Here is an 18,137-nt window from a genome sequence, read left to right as displayed (position 1 = left end):
TGTAGATGATAAAGACATCACATGCATGGGCGCTAAGGGATGGAGAGGTAGACAAAGGGATGGAGGGTGATTATGCACGATGGTTTTGTGAGCATCCATTCCTGAGATACATAGATCCAACAGAGCCTATTCCTAGTATTGATGAGTAGTTGAGTGGATGAGAGGATAAGGATGATGAGGATGGATGTGGGAGAGATAAGGGTCAATGTTGAGCCAGAGGTAGAGCCAGGGGTAGAGCCAAAGGTGGAGTTAGAGCATCGGGAGATATGGAGGCTGAGGTTGAGCAACAATAGTATTGCATGGGGTCTAGTATAGGGGCTAGTAGATGTGGGTGTAGGGAGGTTTAAATAGACCCATGGCTGAGGTGGGGTGAGGGTGAGTGGAGGTAAATGATGTAGAGATGTGGGTGGAGTGATTATGAGTGTAGAGGTGGCAAGAATTTGTGAAGATGGCACAAGCGGGCTTGGAGAGAATGCAAAATGAGCTAGTGTTATTGCAATCATAGTTTGAGTCATTTAGGGAGGTAGTTACAAAATCAAACACCCTATTGTTGTAGCTATAGGAGCGGTTAGCATTGAGTGAGTTAAAGGTGAGACAATTATAGTAGTGGTTGGGTGAGACAAAATCAGACATGGAGCATTGGCAAGTGGCAACTGATCAAATGTAGTAGGAATGGGACATGGCCCAATGAGTGATCATTATACTAGGAATAAACAAGCCGGTGAAAAATATATTTGTGGATATGAAATGGACTATGAAAGTACATTGAGAATCTACTTATTATATGGGACTTTATCATCAAGTGTTCCCTAATGCGAATTGATGGGAGACACAGTTTGTGGATAGGGAATTTACACAATTGTTAAACATGTAATTACGTGGTGGTAGATTTATGATTCCCATGGATGCAATGTAGGTACAAAGAGGATTAACACTAGGAGCTTCTTCTTCTGGAATTGGGTCCAGAGAAATGCCCTAGATTGGACACCCTATCCTGCCACCTCACCAAAGGAGGCTAGAATAAATGATCCACCAGATTTAATTTGAATGTAATATTGTTATTGTCATCATAATAGAATAAAAATTATGTTTGTCTATGTGGCAAACAAAAGGACATCTAGTGTTGATGTTAATGTGTCAGGTAAAAATTGTCATGTCTATTTTTGGTATTTTTGAAATATATTTGGATGTTTTTAGAATTTTGGCAAATGTTTAAATGTTTTTAGGAGTTTTTCAAATATTTAAATATTTTTGGGATTTTTGCAATTTTTTGAAAAGGTGTCAATCTCCATAAAAGTGGGAACAATGAGATATGTTGAGGAATATTGACCTTCTCGTATGTGTGGGGAATTGAATGTTGATATGGGCTCTTAATGAAGAAAGAGTAAAACCTTGTGTAACATTGGGAGAGCCATGATGTTCAAGGTGGAAAAAGTAAGAAGTGTTAAACCATGAATAGCCTTTACAGACAAGTAGAAGACCAATGTTGGGATTTTTCTCTAGGTATGTGTCAAGATGGATACTCACGAGGCTCGTGGAAAGGTGTTTAGGCCTAAAAAGGAAATTTGGGGGCCTAAAAAAGCACTTGAGGGCCTAAAATAGTGCTTCGAGGGCCTAGAAAAGTGCTTGAGGGGGCCTAAAGAAGGCAAACTAGGGCCTTGAAAAAGGAATTTGGGCTTAAAAGTTGCTTTCTGGGCTTAAAAAAGGTGAAATAGAGCCTTCAAAAAGGCGTTTGGGCCTAAAAAGGTGCTTCAAGGGCCTTAAAAAGGCACCTAAGGGGCCAAAAAAGGCAAGGAGATTGCTGCGATCTTTGAAACTTATGCTTACTTATTCTGTGCCCCCTAGTAGGGGATGATAAAAGAGTCCGACGAATATCTAGGCCTTTTAGGATAGCATTGATATATTCATTGAAAAGTTGTTGAGTTAATCATGGGCTCTTCAACATAAATAAGAATCTGGTAGGAATTTTTGTTCTTGTTAGGAGGAAAGAAAATATGACTCTACCAGAGCCTCTTTCACTATTTGTGTTGTGCCAGATTTTCCAATGCCCAGCGAGATATTTCAAGACATAACTAAGCTACTTCTTAATGCCTTTGAGGCACTCTTTATTATTTTTCTAGAGGTAATAGAGCTGTAAAACATGCCATAAAGTATTTAAATATTTTTTCAATATAGTGGGCCTCACCATTGATTGTATATAAAACTGATCGAGGTATGCAAACCTGTCCCAAAGAAGCAACAATTATATATGAACACTAGTTCAACATGAAATCAATGGATCATCAATTTAAAAAATACAACAATATTTTATGCTTAATTAAATAGCCTACTTGAGTTGAGGTGGGCCATGTTTGACTATACTTTTTGGCTGATGTTAAATTTTTTGGGAATTTTTAGCTATTTTTGGCAGTTATTACTTGTTTCAAGTGTTTTTGGTAAATTTGGATTTTTTTTGAATGTTTTAAAGAATTTTTGAATGTTTTTGACAAATTTTCACAATGTTTGGATTTTTTTGATAATTTTTGAATTTTCTTGAAAATTTTTGAATGTTCTTACAATTTTTGATAATTTTTGAACTAGTGGAGTGGAATGAGGAGGTGAGTGAGTTTTTTTGGAAAGGGAGATAACTAGGGCCATGTGGAGGCACCTAAAGAGTCAAGGAGACCGAAAGGTGGGCCAAAAGGGATAAAAGTTGGCTCAGAGAGCTATATTGCAGAAAATGGAGGTAAAAAGAAACTATGAGACTTCAAATGGATTGAATGAGGGCTAAAATGGATATTGGGAATTATGGACCATGACAAACATTTGAGATGTGAATTGATTTTCTTGCAATTCATGTTTGTGATATCTTAGAACATAATTAGACTCCATGTTTCCTTTGAGTTTCCTACCATCTTGTTGGTTTTGTTTTGCTGGCTATCTCTACTACTATGAACTATGTTTAATGCCCAAAAACCACTGAATCATAACTCACAACTGTTTCTCAACTAGGTATGTATAAAATTAACTCAACTGTGAGGAGGCTAAAAACAAGCAAAATTTGTCTTGGAGAGAGTTGTTTATGTCATGCCTTGTTGTCTTTTTGTATTGAAGGACTTGTGTTGTTTAGGGAAGTCCAAAGGTGTTATCTCTCACTCCTTTAAAACCTAAGGTAGTTTTTTTTTCTTTTGTACTAGTTTTTTTTTTTTTTTGGGAATTTTCTGATGTTTTTGATTTTTTGGTATTTTTCAATGCTGAGGTGTTTCCTCAAAAGCTTTAGAAATAAAATATTTTAAGGTGAATGCTATTGATGGGCTCAGCTAGGTCTTCATCATCACAATCTGAAAGTCTTTAAGTACTTGTCCCAAAAGATTCTATGATAATATAAGAACCAATCTAATTGGCCTCTTATTTTCCTTTCTTTTTCTTGGTAGCTTGGTTCTTAGGGTTTTCTCAGAGGACTAGGTCACCAATCTGAAAATATAGGGTTTGACCTTTTTGTTGTAATGTCTTGATAGCCTATTCTGATACAATTTGAGGTGCTCATGCATTGTTTACTAATGTTATTCTAATAGTTCTAGCTACTCTAGATGGGCCACTCTATAGTCTTCATTGGATAGGACATCACAAAGAGTAACCCTCAAGGAAAAGATCTAAACATCTAGTGGAAGAATGGCTTTAAAACCATAAACAAAGGAGAAGGGTGTAGCACTTGTAGGTGTTCTAACATTTATCCTGTAGGCCCAAAGGGAAGGGTTTAGTTGTAAATACCAATCTCCACCAATATCATTGACAATTCTTTTAAGGATGTTAAGAATGGTCTTGTTGGTGGCCTCTCCTTGGCCATTGCCTTGGGGATAATAGATTGACAATGAATAGTGTATAATGTGAAAATTTTCACCTAATTCATCAATTATTTTATTCTTAAATTATAAGGCATTGTCTATGAGAATGAAATGAGGTATGCCAAACCGACAGATGATATGGTTTAGAATGAAGGAAGAGATTTTTTCTCTGTGGAGTCAGCAAGTGGTGCCACTTTAAACCACTTGGTGAAATATTCTATTGTGGTGATAATCTATTTATGTCCACCAGAGGAAGGTGAGTTGATGGCTCCAATCAAATTGAATCCCTATCAACAAAAGGGCCATGGTGTGCCCAAAGGGTTGAGCTCTTAGGCTGGTGCATGAACAAGGTTACCATGGATTTGACACTTTTTGCAAGTTTTAACATAGTCAATAGAATCCTTTTCCATTAGTGGCCAAAAATAGCCCATCTCAAGAATCTTCTTTGCTAGTGTAAACCCACTAGAGTGTGACCCACAGATGCCTACATGGACTTCTTGTAGAGTGACTCTCGACTCATCCTTTTCAAGACATCTAAAAAAAGTATCATCAAGACCTTTCCTATAAAATGTATCAGCCACTAGAGTGTAGCATGAGGTCTATCGAATGAAATTACGTCTTTGGTTTCATAATAGATCAAAGGGAGTGGTGTTATCATGGAGGTAGGTGATGATGGAGTTATACCAAAGGGAATCAGGGGTGTCTAAATGGAAAATAATAAGGGAATCAAGTTGAGTAAATGTAGGTTAAACCACCTCTTCTACTAAAAACTCATACTGCTCATGCTGCTCAGGTAACTGAAGCAAGGAGGCCAAGGTGCTAATGATGTTTGCTGCTCTATTCTAATCTCTATGAATTTGTTCAAAAGTAATATGAAAAAAATTCTTTAAGTGTGTCAACCATATGTTTTTAAGGCAATAAATTTTCATCCTCGATTTGATACATGTCGGTGACATGATTGATGATCAACTGAGAATCTCCATAAACTTCTAGCACTATTAATTTCAATTTTAAGGCTAGTTTGAGGCCTAGGACCAAGGCTTCATATTTTTCCATGTTGTTTATGCAAGGGAAAATTAGTTTATAGGACTTGGGGATGGTAATTCCCAGAGGCATAATAAATAAAATACCAGTGCTTGAACCATGGTGTGTATAAGAACCATCAAAGTAGAACTTCCAATTTATCGACTCTATTTAAAGAATGTGCATATCTAGAAAATCAACTAAGATAGGATTTGAGCTCTCAATGCATGCATCTTCCAATTGATTAGCAATGACCTATCCTTTTATTTCTTTCCTATCGACATACTCAATATCAAACTCACTTATGATCATTACCCACTTGGCCAATTTGCCTGTTAGCGCTATCTTGTTGAGAAGATACTTGAGGGGATCAATCTTGGAGATGAGCTTAACCTTATGTGTCAAAAGATAATGGCATAGCTTTTTGGAAGTAAAAAATACAACTAAAACTAAGACTAAAGAAGCCTTTTCAATAAAGGTGTAATTGAGCTCATAGTTGACCAGGGTGTGATTAATGTAATAAATGGCCCTTTCTTTTCCTTGTTCATTTTCTTGTGCTAAGAGGGCTTTGATTGATTTATCTATTAGGGGAATATATAGCAACAATGGTTTGAGTGATACTGAAGGTACCAAGATTGGTGGATTCATTAAGTAGTTTTTGAGTAAATCAAAGGCCATCTGATACTGATCATCCCATTTAAAAATATGTCCTTGTGGAGGAGATGGGTGAAAGGCATGCACTTTTCTACTAACTAAGATATGAAGTGATAGATAAATTGAAGTCTTCCTTGAAGGGAACATAACTAACTTAGGTTCTTTGGAGATTGTATGTTGACTATAGGATGTATCTTTTCAGGACCAACCTCAATTCCTTTGGCCAAGATAATGTATCCTAAAAGCTTACTAGATTTTATGCCAAAAGTGTATTTTTTTGGATTTAGCCTAACTTTGAATGCTTCTAAGTGGGTAAATATCTTGTCCAAGATGGGGAGATGTTCTTCTTGGGTAGAAGATTTGGAAAGGATATAGTCAACATAATCTTTCATTAAAATGTGCATCATGTCATGAAAGACAGTGGTCATGGCCCATTGATAGGTGGCCCTTGCATTCTTTAGCCCAAAAGGCATCACATTCCAAAAAAACATGCCCCATGCATAAGTATAGGCTATTTTCTCTTGGTCCTCTAGTGCTATCCTAATCTAGTTGTAACTTGAAAATCTATTCATGAGTGAGAACATGGGATGACCTACTGTCAGATCTAGAATTGTGTCAATTTTGGGAGGGGGAAATAATCTTTAGGACATGCTTTGTTTACATCCTATAAATCAATACAAATGCATATGCTACCATCTTTCTTTGATATAGGCACAATTTTTGATATCCATGATTCATACACTAAGGACTAGATGAAGTTGGTGCTAATCAATTTCACTAATTTTGTTTTGACTAGCAAGGCTATGTGGGGATGCATTTTCTTAAGCTTTTGCTTAACTGGCTTGACCTTTGGAGAAATGTCTAGGTGATGAAGGATTAGAGTTGGGTCTAATCCTAACATTTTTGCATAAGATCATGCAAAGTTTATTTTCTTCTCTTTGAAGAAGTGAATGAATGTGCTTCTTTCTTACATGTTTAAAGACTGTGCCAAATAGATGATCTTCACTTCCTACTTTGTAATAATGTTGATTTTTTCTATTGGTTCAATTAGGATACTCATTATTTCCTCTAGGTGCTCAGGTAAGGTATCAATGATCTCATTTTTGGGTCCCACAATTGGGTTTTCACCTTTGGATGCATCATTTCTATATTTTTCCAATATTAGCTACAACCTGGTGGTGGTCATTATAGCTTTGATGTTCTTGACTTGTTCTAGTATGACTAAGATGATTGATATCAGACTCATCTATGTGCATTTCTCTTATTCTTTATGGACAAGATGGTTCAACTACATTAAGGTAGATGAAGTTTTCATGGTTAGTGTCAAAATTAGGAATATGGTGATGATTGGTTGTATCCCAACTAATGAGATCAAGATAGACTAAGAAGAGTGATTCATAATATGGATAGGGTTTGGTAGGGGTTAAAGACATGACCTCTTTAGATGGTTCATACACTGTATCTATTAGGTCTATAACATGTGCTTCCTTTAAAGTGTTAGGAAAAGAAGAGTTGGTGAGTAGCTCATAGTAGTCATCTTTGACTTCTACTAGAAAGAAGTTGGGAAATAGAGTTTGAAACTGAAACCCTTCAATAGGTTCATCATCCTCATATGATGTGGTGTGATGTGTCTATTTTGTATCAATCTCTAAGTTGTTTTGATGTGTACTAGCTCCTGATGAAGTAAATTCCTGATGAGAGATTGATCTTTGTGTAATGAGACTATTTGATGTAGGGATGTGAACAAAATCACATTCTTTGTTATGAATGGACTCTTTGGATAATGATTAAAATTCCCACTTAGTAGAATTGTCATCATATTCATTATTAGAGGTGTTCATAAATGGTTCCTTTGTAGGGTGTAGATCCAAGATGGATAGATTTACATTCTTGTTGTTAGCTACTATTTGGTCGTTGGCATCTTTTCCTTTAGATACCCATACCAGGGTAGAAGAAGAAGAATCAATGTGCTTTGGATGGGACTAGGAAGTGTTCTATGCATTGTCTTATTTACTGTACCCCACCCCCATTTTAGATCTTTTAGACCCAAACTATGTTGCTAGGGGTTCAATGAAACCTTTCCCTTTCCCTAAAGGGCCATCACTCGTATATCTCATATTTTTCATTAAGTCAAAACTTTTTCCATATAGGTGAGGGGAATGTCAATATTTTTCTTACTAATTTCTTCTATAAATCTTGAAGGTACACCACTTTCTTTGAAAAATAAGCATGTTAAGGCCTAATGGTGGATGGCAATTTTCCATGAGATCTTGGAGAAAGCGAGGGATCAAATAATTAGACTAAATATTCACCTACCCCTTTTCACTACAGCTTGCACTTCCTATCAAACTCTTTTATTAGGCTCTCCATTTCTTCATAATGTGATTGTTTGGGGTCTTTGGATGATGATGGTGAAGGGAGGGAAGAGCTTGAAAAACCAACTTTCTCTTTACCCTTAGTTGATGTAGATAAGTGGTCATTATCACTTGTAAATTTGAACTCAATTTTTGATGAATTTTGATCAAAATTTTGACCAAGCAATTTGTGGTAAATTTTCTTGTCAAAATTTTGACCAATTCATTCATCAAATTTTTTAAAAATTTTTGCTAGCTCTGATTTGTCATTGCTGGTCAAAATTTTCACCAATGTTGGGTCGATATTTTTTAGAATTGGTGGAAATTTTGACCAATTCTTGGTAGAAAACTATCAAGAATTGGTCAAAATTTCCATCAATGTTTGGTTGAATTTTTTTTAATAATTGGTGGAAATTTAGACCAAGTCTTGGTAGAAAACTATCAAGAATTGGTCAAAATTTCCACAAATATTTGGTCAATTAATTTTTTTTTTGTTGTATTAAGAAATTGTTTCTTATCCAAGCCATTTAATTTACAACCTTTTAAATCTCTAAAAGGATAAAGTTGCAGTAGGAGAATTTTTCTTCTCAAAGGTGTTCTTTGATTGTAAAGTATCCATTCCAATCTTGTTCAACAAATAATGGAATAGACGCTTTACAATTAGAGGACACCTTTGAGAAGAAAAATTCTCCTACTTCAACTTTATCCTTTTAGAGATTTAAAAGGTTGCAAATTAAATGGCTTGGATAAGAAACAATTGCTTGATATAGCATGGAACAAGTGGACATGTATGCATAAAGAGATGAATTAGAAACATATCAAACTTCTTGCCATCCTAAATTTGATTTTGTTTTTGATTAAGAAAAATAGGTTTGATAGGGATCTTGAAACTTGAGAGTTTTTACATAATATCTGAAATAATACTTTTATATAAAGTCCAAACCCTATGCAACTGCCTATAAAAAACCATAACAAAAGATATTCCCATGGACATGAAACAAAAGACAGATACACTAAACTTAAGACTAAACGAAGCAAAAAATAAGACCACTAGCAATTATTTCACACTATCTGGATCCTACAATTTTTTTGCTTCCTTGTAAGCACTCTAGATCTCCACACCCACATATTCCTAGTCTGGATCATTAATTCATTCCACTTGGCCCTTCATCTCTTTCATTTCTCCTTTAGTCTGCCTGAGGTCCATGCTAGCCTTTTCTTCCTTTTCCCCATAGATTCTTGCCTTTTTCAGCGATTCACCCAGACTATTGATGTTCTCATTTAGAATTTTTAGAGTAACAATCACCTTATTAGCTAGCTTTTGGTTTGATATTTCCATCCTTTGTACCCTTTTCTCAACCTTTGAGAGATGATCCTCCTGGCCGGTGAGCTAACCTTAGTCGCTGCTCGTCTTATGGCCTTCCTCCTAGCTCCTTTTCTCCTTGAGCACCTCAATCTCATGGAACAACCACTTGATAGAGAAAAAATTATCTATCATGTTATTTTTGGCATTATTGAGTAGATTGAGCCCTGTTTCTCTTATATTATCTAAAATTGCAACTAGAGCAGGGTCTATGAGTTCATCAAAATGGGCTTTTCCTTCTATGTCTTCCATGACTTGTAGGTTCATTTTCTCCTTAACAATCCCCATCTTCACCATTTGAGTGTTGAAGTTTTTGCAAGACCTCCTTCTATCTTTTAGGATTATCTCCCCACTATCTTCCACCATAGTTTCCTTATTCTCTTGAGATGGAGAGATAGAAGGAATAGGTCCAAAAGCCTCAGGGATCTAATCTTTTCTCTCTTTTGGCTATAGCTCCTCGTTGGCCTTTCTCTTTTTAGGTTCCCTGATAGAATAGTAATGTCCTCCCCCATCTTCTCACTATCCTCCCCCTTCTTCTCTTCCTCTAACTCTATTTCCTCTTCTTCTTCATTATACTCCTCTTCCTCCTATTTCACTGTATTAGGAGTTAAGCCCCGAGGGCTCTTTCTACTAGGAACAATACTAGCTGGAGGAGAAGTTTTCTCCCCTCCCTTGGGTTTCTTGCCTTTAGAGGTGTTATCCTCATCTTTTGAGCTTAGAATTTGAACTTCCTCAGAATTGGAATAGTTTGAGCTCCTATTGGCCTTTGAAGCATCCCCAGAGTGGCCTAAAGATTTCTCCCTTCTTTGGGTCTTAACATATTCATAGATCAATAGGAGAAAACTCTCATGAAGGGCTAGGTTTGTGTTAGGTTTCTTCTTAAAATCCTCAATACCCTTACTCATTGAGGTAAATAGATAAAAAGGAAGGGAAATTTTTATGCCATGCCTAAAATTATTTAATAGAACAAAGTGGTGTGTTCTAACCCTATCAAATCTAGTGTCCAGAGATATAAATTCAATAAAAATCCTTAAAACATACCTCCAAAACTTTTTAATCGAATCCATTTCATAGTATGTCTCAACTTTCACTAACTACTTCCTCTGTTCCTCATCTTTCACAAAATCTCTAACTAAATTAGTTGACATTTTGTTATCCCTGTAAAAATTTATCACCTCCATGGGTATCTCTGTGACCTGAGCTATCATTTCCACATTGATTTGGTGAGAGACCCCATCAATTTTTACATGCCCATCCTTCTAGGTATTCACCATGAGCTTGGTGATCTCTTTATCAAAGCCATGGAGTTTCTCAATGTACCTCGCTATTCCACCCTTCTCCAACTTGTTCCAGAACTTCATTCTTTTCCTCTATTTTTTGCCTCCCTCGTTGGCTCCTTCCTTCTCCTCTCCCCAACCATCTTGATTTCTTATTAAAAAATCCTACACTAGTTCTCACAGACTTCAACTTCCTACATTTTTTGTATCCCTGAATCTTTCTTACCTTTGGAAATTTTAATGGGGATAGGCAAATTGACCTGTAAGATGTGCCACAAGTACACAAAATGATGGAGAGTTATTACCTTCCCATGATTTTTATTAACATCTTGTCTTACTTGCACTATTACATATATTTCCATAATTAATGTTAGATTACCTTCGTACTTCCCTAGATACATTCCAGTGTTATAATATCTTTCATAGCCACTATAAAGATGTCTTCATTATGCCATGTCATTGCCATGTTTTTGGCTACTGCCTCATTCACAAACCAATCTGTAGTTGAGTTGGCCTCTCCATACACATGGATGACATGGACCCTTTTGAATTTACCCAAGTTTGATTGAATCTCCTCCACCATGTTTGCAATGGTCCAGGAGGGCTTAGTGCAACCTTTTAAGCAATTTATTACATTTAAAGAGTCTCCCTCCAACCAAAGGTTTTCAATTTTCGTAGCCAAAGCCAATTTAATGATATGAAAAGTCATGCTAACCTCTAAAAAGTAATTTTTCTAAATCCCTAAGGGATAAGAAAAAGCTACAACTCCCATTCCATGACCATTTTTGATAATTCCTCCATAGCTGGCGGCGCCAGGATTCCCTTTGGCTACCCTATCAAAATTGGCTTTATGCCATTCTTCAGGGGGAAAAAGTCACTTAGCTTCCTATCTTTTCCTTTCCATGTCCTTTTTCTTTTCTATACTATTTCCTCCTTCTTTGATGTCTCCCCCCTTTCTAATGGCGAAGTTCTCTTTCATGGTGTTAACAATTTTATCTGCAATAACAAAAGCAGGGGCTTCCCTATCTCTAAAAATATGATTATTCCTCTCTTTCCATATTCCTTAGTAGAAATGTGGAAGAGACCAAGAGTATATCATTTGTGTCTTCATTCCTTTGTACATACTATTCCATTGTCCAAAGAAATCTTGAATGTTGGTCGATTTACACTAACTGATTCCATAGCCCCTGGTCATGAGATCCCATACCTCCGAGGAGTAGGGGCAATGAATAAAAAGGTGGTTAGTTGACTCAAAAAAATTCTTACAAAGACTGCACCTATTTGGGATAATCTGCCCCCTCTTAATCATGTTATCCAAAGTAAGGATTTTTTTCTTGAAGAACAACTAGAAGAATATGTTAATTTTTGGAGTGAGGCCAGTCATCGAAGCCTTTTCTCAGATAGGTTTCTCCATCCTATTCCACAATGAGAAATAGCCTGAAGCAACTGAATATAACCCATTAGAATTGTCTCCCCATATAATTTCATCCCTCTTATTATTAAGGATCATGGCATTCAGGATAGTCATCAGTGGTTTAAGATCCTGGGAAACAAGGGATAGGTCTTTCCATCCTTGATCATCTCTATAGTCACTAACTTTCAGGACAAATCTTCTTATACATAAATAAACCCATCTCTCATAGTTGGGGTGATCTATGAGGGGCCCATGGCTTAACCAGTTATCTTGCCAAAATGGGATACTTTCCCCATTGCCTACTTTCCACTTTGCCTTTGATTTAGCCAAAGATTTTTCCTTAAGGATCCCATTCTAGATAAAGGCTCCATGTGGAAGATCAGCTTCACTAAAAATGAAGCTAAGAGATTGCCTTCTCAATTACTTTTCCACCATGATATCCCGCCATTCTTCAGAATTTTGAAAAATGCACCATATCTGCTTTGCTAGCAGAGCATTGTTGAGGTGTTTGATTTTTCTAATGCCTAGACCACCATAGTTTTTTGGTTGGCAAACATTGTCCCATGTCACTAAATGATATCTCTTGTTTTCTTCAACCCATGTCCACAAAAAATCCCTCTAGATTTTCTCCATTCTATTAGCATGTTTAATTGGGATCCCAAATAGGCTAAGGGCATAAGTTGGGAGATTTTGAAGAGTTGATTTCACCAAAGTACATTTACCTACTTAACTGAGGGTAGTTCCTTTCCATCCTACTAGCTTCTTGTTAAATCTATCAATAATGCCATTCCAGAAAGATTATGTTAGTTTTGACCCTATTGGCATTCCAGGATAACTATCTGGAAGGGACCCCACACCACATCCTAGGATGCAAGCTATCTTTCTTTGTCACTCAATTGGGGTGTTTACAAAAAAGATCGAGCTTTTTCCCTAGTTTATAGCCTATCCTAAACCCCTTGTGTAGGTATCCAACAAACATTTCAACACCTTTGCCTCTTGAACTGTGGCTTCCCCTCCCGGAATTGTGTCATTCAAAAATTGCTAATGGGTGAATGTAATTTGTCTATGGCTTATTACCATGTAGGCTCCAATCCTATCTTTTCCTTAGGATTAACCTCCCAATACACTCCACCATAATTATGAATACAATAGGGAATAAGGGATCACCCTGTCTAAGCCCTCTCAAGGGGAGGAAGATATTTGAGGTTGTAGCATTGATTAAGATGGCCATAGAGGGGGTAGAGACAAGCTAAAGAATTAGTTTACAAACTTGGGCATCAAATCCAAAATCTTGGAGAACAACTCTCAAAAATTCCTAGTCCACCCTGTCATAGGATTTAGATAGGTCCAACTTGAGCAAAAATCCTTCCCTCTTTCCAGCTTTCAAAGAGTGAATAACCTCATGAATTATCATTATTGAGTCAAGGATCTTTCTCCCTAGGACAAAGCTAGTTTGTTGTGGAGAAATAATCAAATGGAGAACATTGAGAATCCTAATGGTTAAAACTTTCAAAATGATTTTATAGAAAGAATTGCATAGGCTTATGGGCCTAAACTTATCCATCAAATCAGCCCTTGAGGTTTTCGGGGTTAACACCAAGAATGTAGCATGAAGTTCCTTCAAAAGGTTCTTGGCCCCAAAAAATTCTTGCATTACCTTCAACACATCCCCTTTTACCACCTCCCAATATTTTTGGAAAAATAATGTCCAAAAGCCATTTGGCCCTAGAGCTTTGTCAACAGGGACAGATAGTAGAGCTTGGTAAATTTCATGCAAAGAAGGAATAGCCTTTAGCATAGAATTATAACGTTCCTGTAGAAGACTAGGAATTGAAGTCAAAATATCCTCTTGTTCTTTCAGTGAAAGTAAAGAGTCCTTAGAAAGATGAGAAGAAAAGAAATGCACTACTTCATCGACAATATCATTTTCCTTTGTTAAAGTGGCCTACCCCCTCTTTATACTCAAAATCTTGTTGTGTGCATAGTGTTTTAAGGTGGAGAGATGGAAGAACCTGGTATTCTAATCCCCCTCTTTGAGCCAATTGACTCTAGATCTTTGCTTCCAAAAGTAGTCTTCCCTACTAATGATATTGTGGAGGTCAGATAGGATAGCCCTTTCTTTGATCCTAATCTGATCATTATATCCTTCCTGCTGTACCCTTTCCTGGACTTTTTGAAGTTGGTCTATCTTCTCATGCTTCTCCTAAAAGATATGCCCAAAATTGATCTCATTCTAGACTTTAATGTTTCTTTTCACATTTTTCAATTTTTGAGCTATCCTAAACATTTCTGTACCTTCCACCTCTATATTCCACGAATAGGAAATCTTAGCTTCCAAATTCGAGTGGAAAATCCACATCTTTTCAAAATGAAAGGGGAAATCCCATTTGACCATCAGAGGACTAAATGAAAGTAAGATGGGTGAGTGGTTCAACCCAACTCTAAGAAGAAGAGAAAGTCTACACATGTGGGTTTGCATCTAGTCTGGGGAAATGAGGGCTCTGTCCAAATGAAGCTAGATGCAATCCCCACTAGTTCTCCTATTTGACCAAGTGAATCATTCACCCATAAGATCAACATCCATAAAGGCTAGATTGTTAATAAAATTATATAGGTCTAATTTGCTTTCTTGATCCAAAGCCAACCCCCCTAATTTTTCTTCATCTGAAAGGGGGGTGTTGAAATCCCCCATAATAACACCTTTATTTAGATTACTATCATGAATTACATCAAGAATATTGGCCCAAAAAACCCTTCTCTCCCTTTTAGTATTAGGAGCATGCACATTTAAAATAAACAAGGAGTCACCACTATGCACATGGGAGACCTTACAAAGGAGAGCATTACCTTTATTAAGAACAATAGATATCTAGAAAGCCTTTTTATTGAAGAGCATTAGAACCCCCCCTACAGCTCCCTCTGAATCTATGGCTTCACTACTCATATTACAATTGAAAGATAATTTTCCTACCATGTCTTTTCTCATCTTTATTTCTTGAATAAGTAAAATATTAGGTCTTTAGTCTCTAATCATATTCTAGACTATCTCCTATTTGTGGGCACCATTTAGGCCCCTTATGTTCCAAGATATGATCTTCATTTATTTTTGATAGAACATTCCTTGATGGTTCTCTAGCTCCCATTTTCCAAGTTCTTTTTGGCCTCCTCTTGCAATGCTTGATTTAGTCTTTTTCTTCCTGGAGACTTAGGTTTTAACCCAACATCTACTTTAATCCTACTTCTAGTTATTGCTGGAGACAATGGAAGATGGTCTCAATTTTGATTTTTATTATTTTTAACCATACTCCCCTTACCTTTATTATCTTGAGAGAAACTATTTATCCATTCATCCAATTTTGAGATCTGTTATGGGTAAGAGTTATTAATTAGATCTAAAAACTTCTTCTCAAGGGCATTGGATGCTAGCAAATTCGCTAGAGAATCCAAAGGGAGTTCCAAAGAAAGCCTTTGATTCTGAACCTCCACTTCTAGCTCCTACCTTACATGGCTTACCTCTTCTCCTTTTCTTCCTTTGCTTAGTTTGTGATTGGAGTCCTTTGGTATTCCACTTGGTTCTCTGGTTAGGACCAAAGATTCTTTTGCTAACTTCTCCATCTAGAGGACCTCTAGTGTATCGACCTCTTGCTCTTTCTCATTCAAAAAATTCTTGGTTTCCATTTCTATGGCTTGGGGCTAGATGTCATGGTCCTTATTTTCTAACACCTTTGATCCTTTTCCTCCTTCATTTCTCTAAGCTCCTTCTTGGTTGAGGACAATTTTTTTTTCCTTAGTCCCATCCTGGTTCTCTGATATTTGGTTTTCTAACATCTTTGATCCTTTTCCTCCTTCATTGCTTTGATCTCCTTCTTGGTCGAGGACATTGTTTTTTTCCTCATTCCCATCCTAGTTCTCTAATGTATTGGTCATTTTTTGTTTCTAGAACATTTTATTACACTTTACTAAAGTATTGGTAGGCTTTCTTTTTTTCCTTTGTGCCTTGGCTTTAGGACATTGGTTTGCCTTGTGCCCAAATTTAAAATAGAGAAAACATGCAAATGGAACAGACTCATAAATCAATTTTTGAACATGCACTCCCAGTTTTGAGTGGAATGTCACTATTTCTAGCATGTCCACACCTTTCCTTAACCCTATGTAGATATGAGTGTAGGTAAGATGTATTTTCAAGGCTTTAATTAGATCTATTGAGAGGAGCTCCATGAAGGAGCTGTCTACCCCCACAAACACATCTTCATTCACGAATTCTAAGGGGAGCTCTGGAAGCCTTACCTAGGCAAGGGCTTGCACAAAGAAAGAGTCATTCATATTTAGCTTAGAAGACCACTTATAAAGAACCAAAGTGGAATGACCTACAACCCACAGCCCCTCACATAGAATGTTTGAGAGGTCTTCCATATAAGAAAAATCAAAAGATAGAAAACCCTTAGCCATTGCTGTGATAGAGACTTGTCCTTTGAGGACCCATTTCTTCTTAATGAAAGATCTCACAACATCTATATTTGTCATTGGCCCTAAGAATTTACCAACCAAAGTCAAAGCTATTGATGAAATACTATTCCACAAGCTTATTCAAAATGGCAATGACATAAGAACCTTTCTCCACCTTGGGGAGAATTATTCTAAGAACATTATTGATATTACTGAAATTGACATAATAGATATAATTGTTTATATAAATTTATCTCCATTATTTGAAGTAGTCTAGATATAAGGTTTATATAGCTGATATTTGTTTGATCTAGATAACATCCACCAATGGTAAATAGTTAGCTTCTCATATGTGAGTCTTGGGTTTGAGTCTCCTTGAACTTAACACATAATAATAACTAATTTCAAAAAATAATAAAATGATGAATAAACAAGACTTCAACCCATTACCTATTAAAAAATTTGGTCATATTATGACAAGTGAGGATATAGGACAAGTTCTAAAGTTCTTCAATTGTTTTACCTACCTGCTTGTCTGCCTAAAGTATAAAATAATTACAAGGATACATAGTTATGGCTACAACAAGTTGGCAAGAAAGAAAGTGTATTAAGATTTGATGATGTTGAAATTCTTCTTACTAAGGACATGAAGAGGAAGAATCATGAAACTTTATTAGGAGACACTTTTATAAACAACAAAGGGGGTAGATCACAAGGGGGTAATCACTACGAGGGAGGAATGTTTAGAAACATTTTGGTTAACTTGTTGGCAACCTATTATTGAGATAATAATTTATAAATAAAGGAGGAAATGACAAATGATCTAACACTCTCAATGCTTCCAACTATGGAAGCTCATTTTTACTAATAGAGGATCATTTTTACTGTCAAATTTAGACAATATCACTGCTTGATTGTCATAAAATAGTACTCCATATTTTAAGGTATAGGTAGAGGTTATGGACTCTCCATAACCAACACTCATAATTCCTCATCTTAGATATACCCAACCTTAATATTTATAGGAATACTATTGGTAGCTACTGAAATTCCTTGCAATTTTACCAATTTAGGTAACCTTGATAGTAGTGTTCCATAGGGATACATGATCCCTAAATCTCATCATTTCTAAGAGGAGGGGATCCTTAGAAGTCCAATATGCCAAGGAAATGCCATCTCCTCTCCTGGGATGTGTTTCTCAAAGAGGAGATATTTCTGAGGTGCCCTCCCCCAATAATAATATTCAAAAATAAATCTACAATAAATATGATAATATAGTTTCTTTTGCAAGTGTGTAATACTAATACATGGAGCTAGATATGATGAGGAACAATAGAGAGTAAAGAATACTCAAGAAAGATTAGTGGAATGCTCAAAATATAGAAAAATGAATACTTAGTACACAAACTTCTTTAACATCACCAAGGGTATGAGTTGATGGTGTTGAGGGTACAAAACTTGGGGACCAGTTGTAATTGTAGTTCTTGAGCTATTAGCTAGACTAGACGATGACCTAGGCTGGTTTTGTTTTCTTCCATTTTGATTTTTAGAGCCAACCTTTCACAATCACAAAAATTAGAAATAAGATCTCTCAACCAAACTCTATTTAAGACTCACTTCAATGTTTCTAGCTCAGGTGCATGGGCTTTACATTTTCAAATTTCTCTAAGAACAACTTGCTCTGTTTCATAGGTCCTATAACTATGTCAATATTCACAGTTTCATAAGAAATAAGGATATATTTTCTAATTGAATTTTTTTTCTGAAATACAATATACTAGG

Source organism: Cupressus sempervirens, chromosome 5 (genome assembly GCF_028749045.1).
Source record: "Cupressus sempervirens isolate cs-2001-9-10 chromosome 5, ASM2874904v1, whole genome shotgun sequence".
Lineage (NCBI taxonomy): Eukaryota > Viridiplantae > Streptophyta > Pinopsida > Cupressales > Cupressaceae > Cupressus > Cupressus sempervirens.
This window is presented reverse-complemented; position numbering follows the sequence as displayed.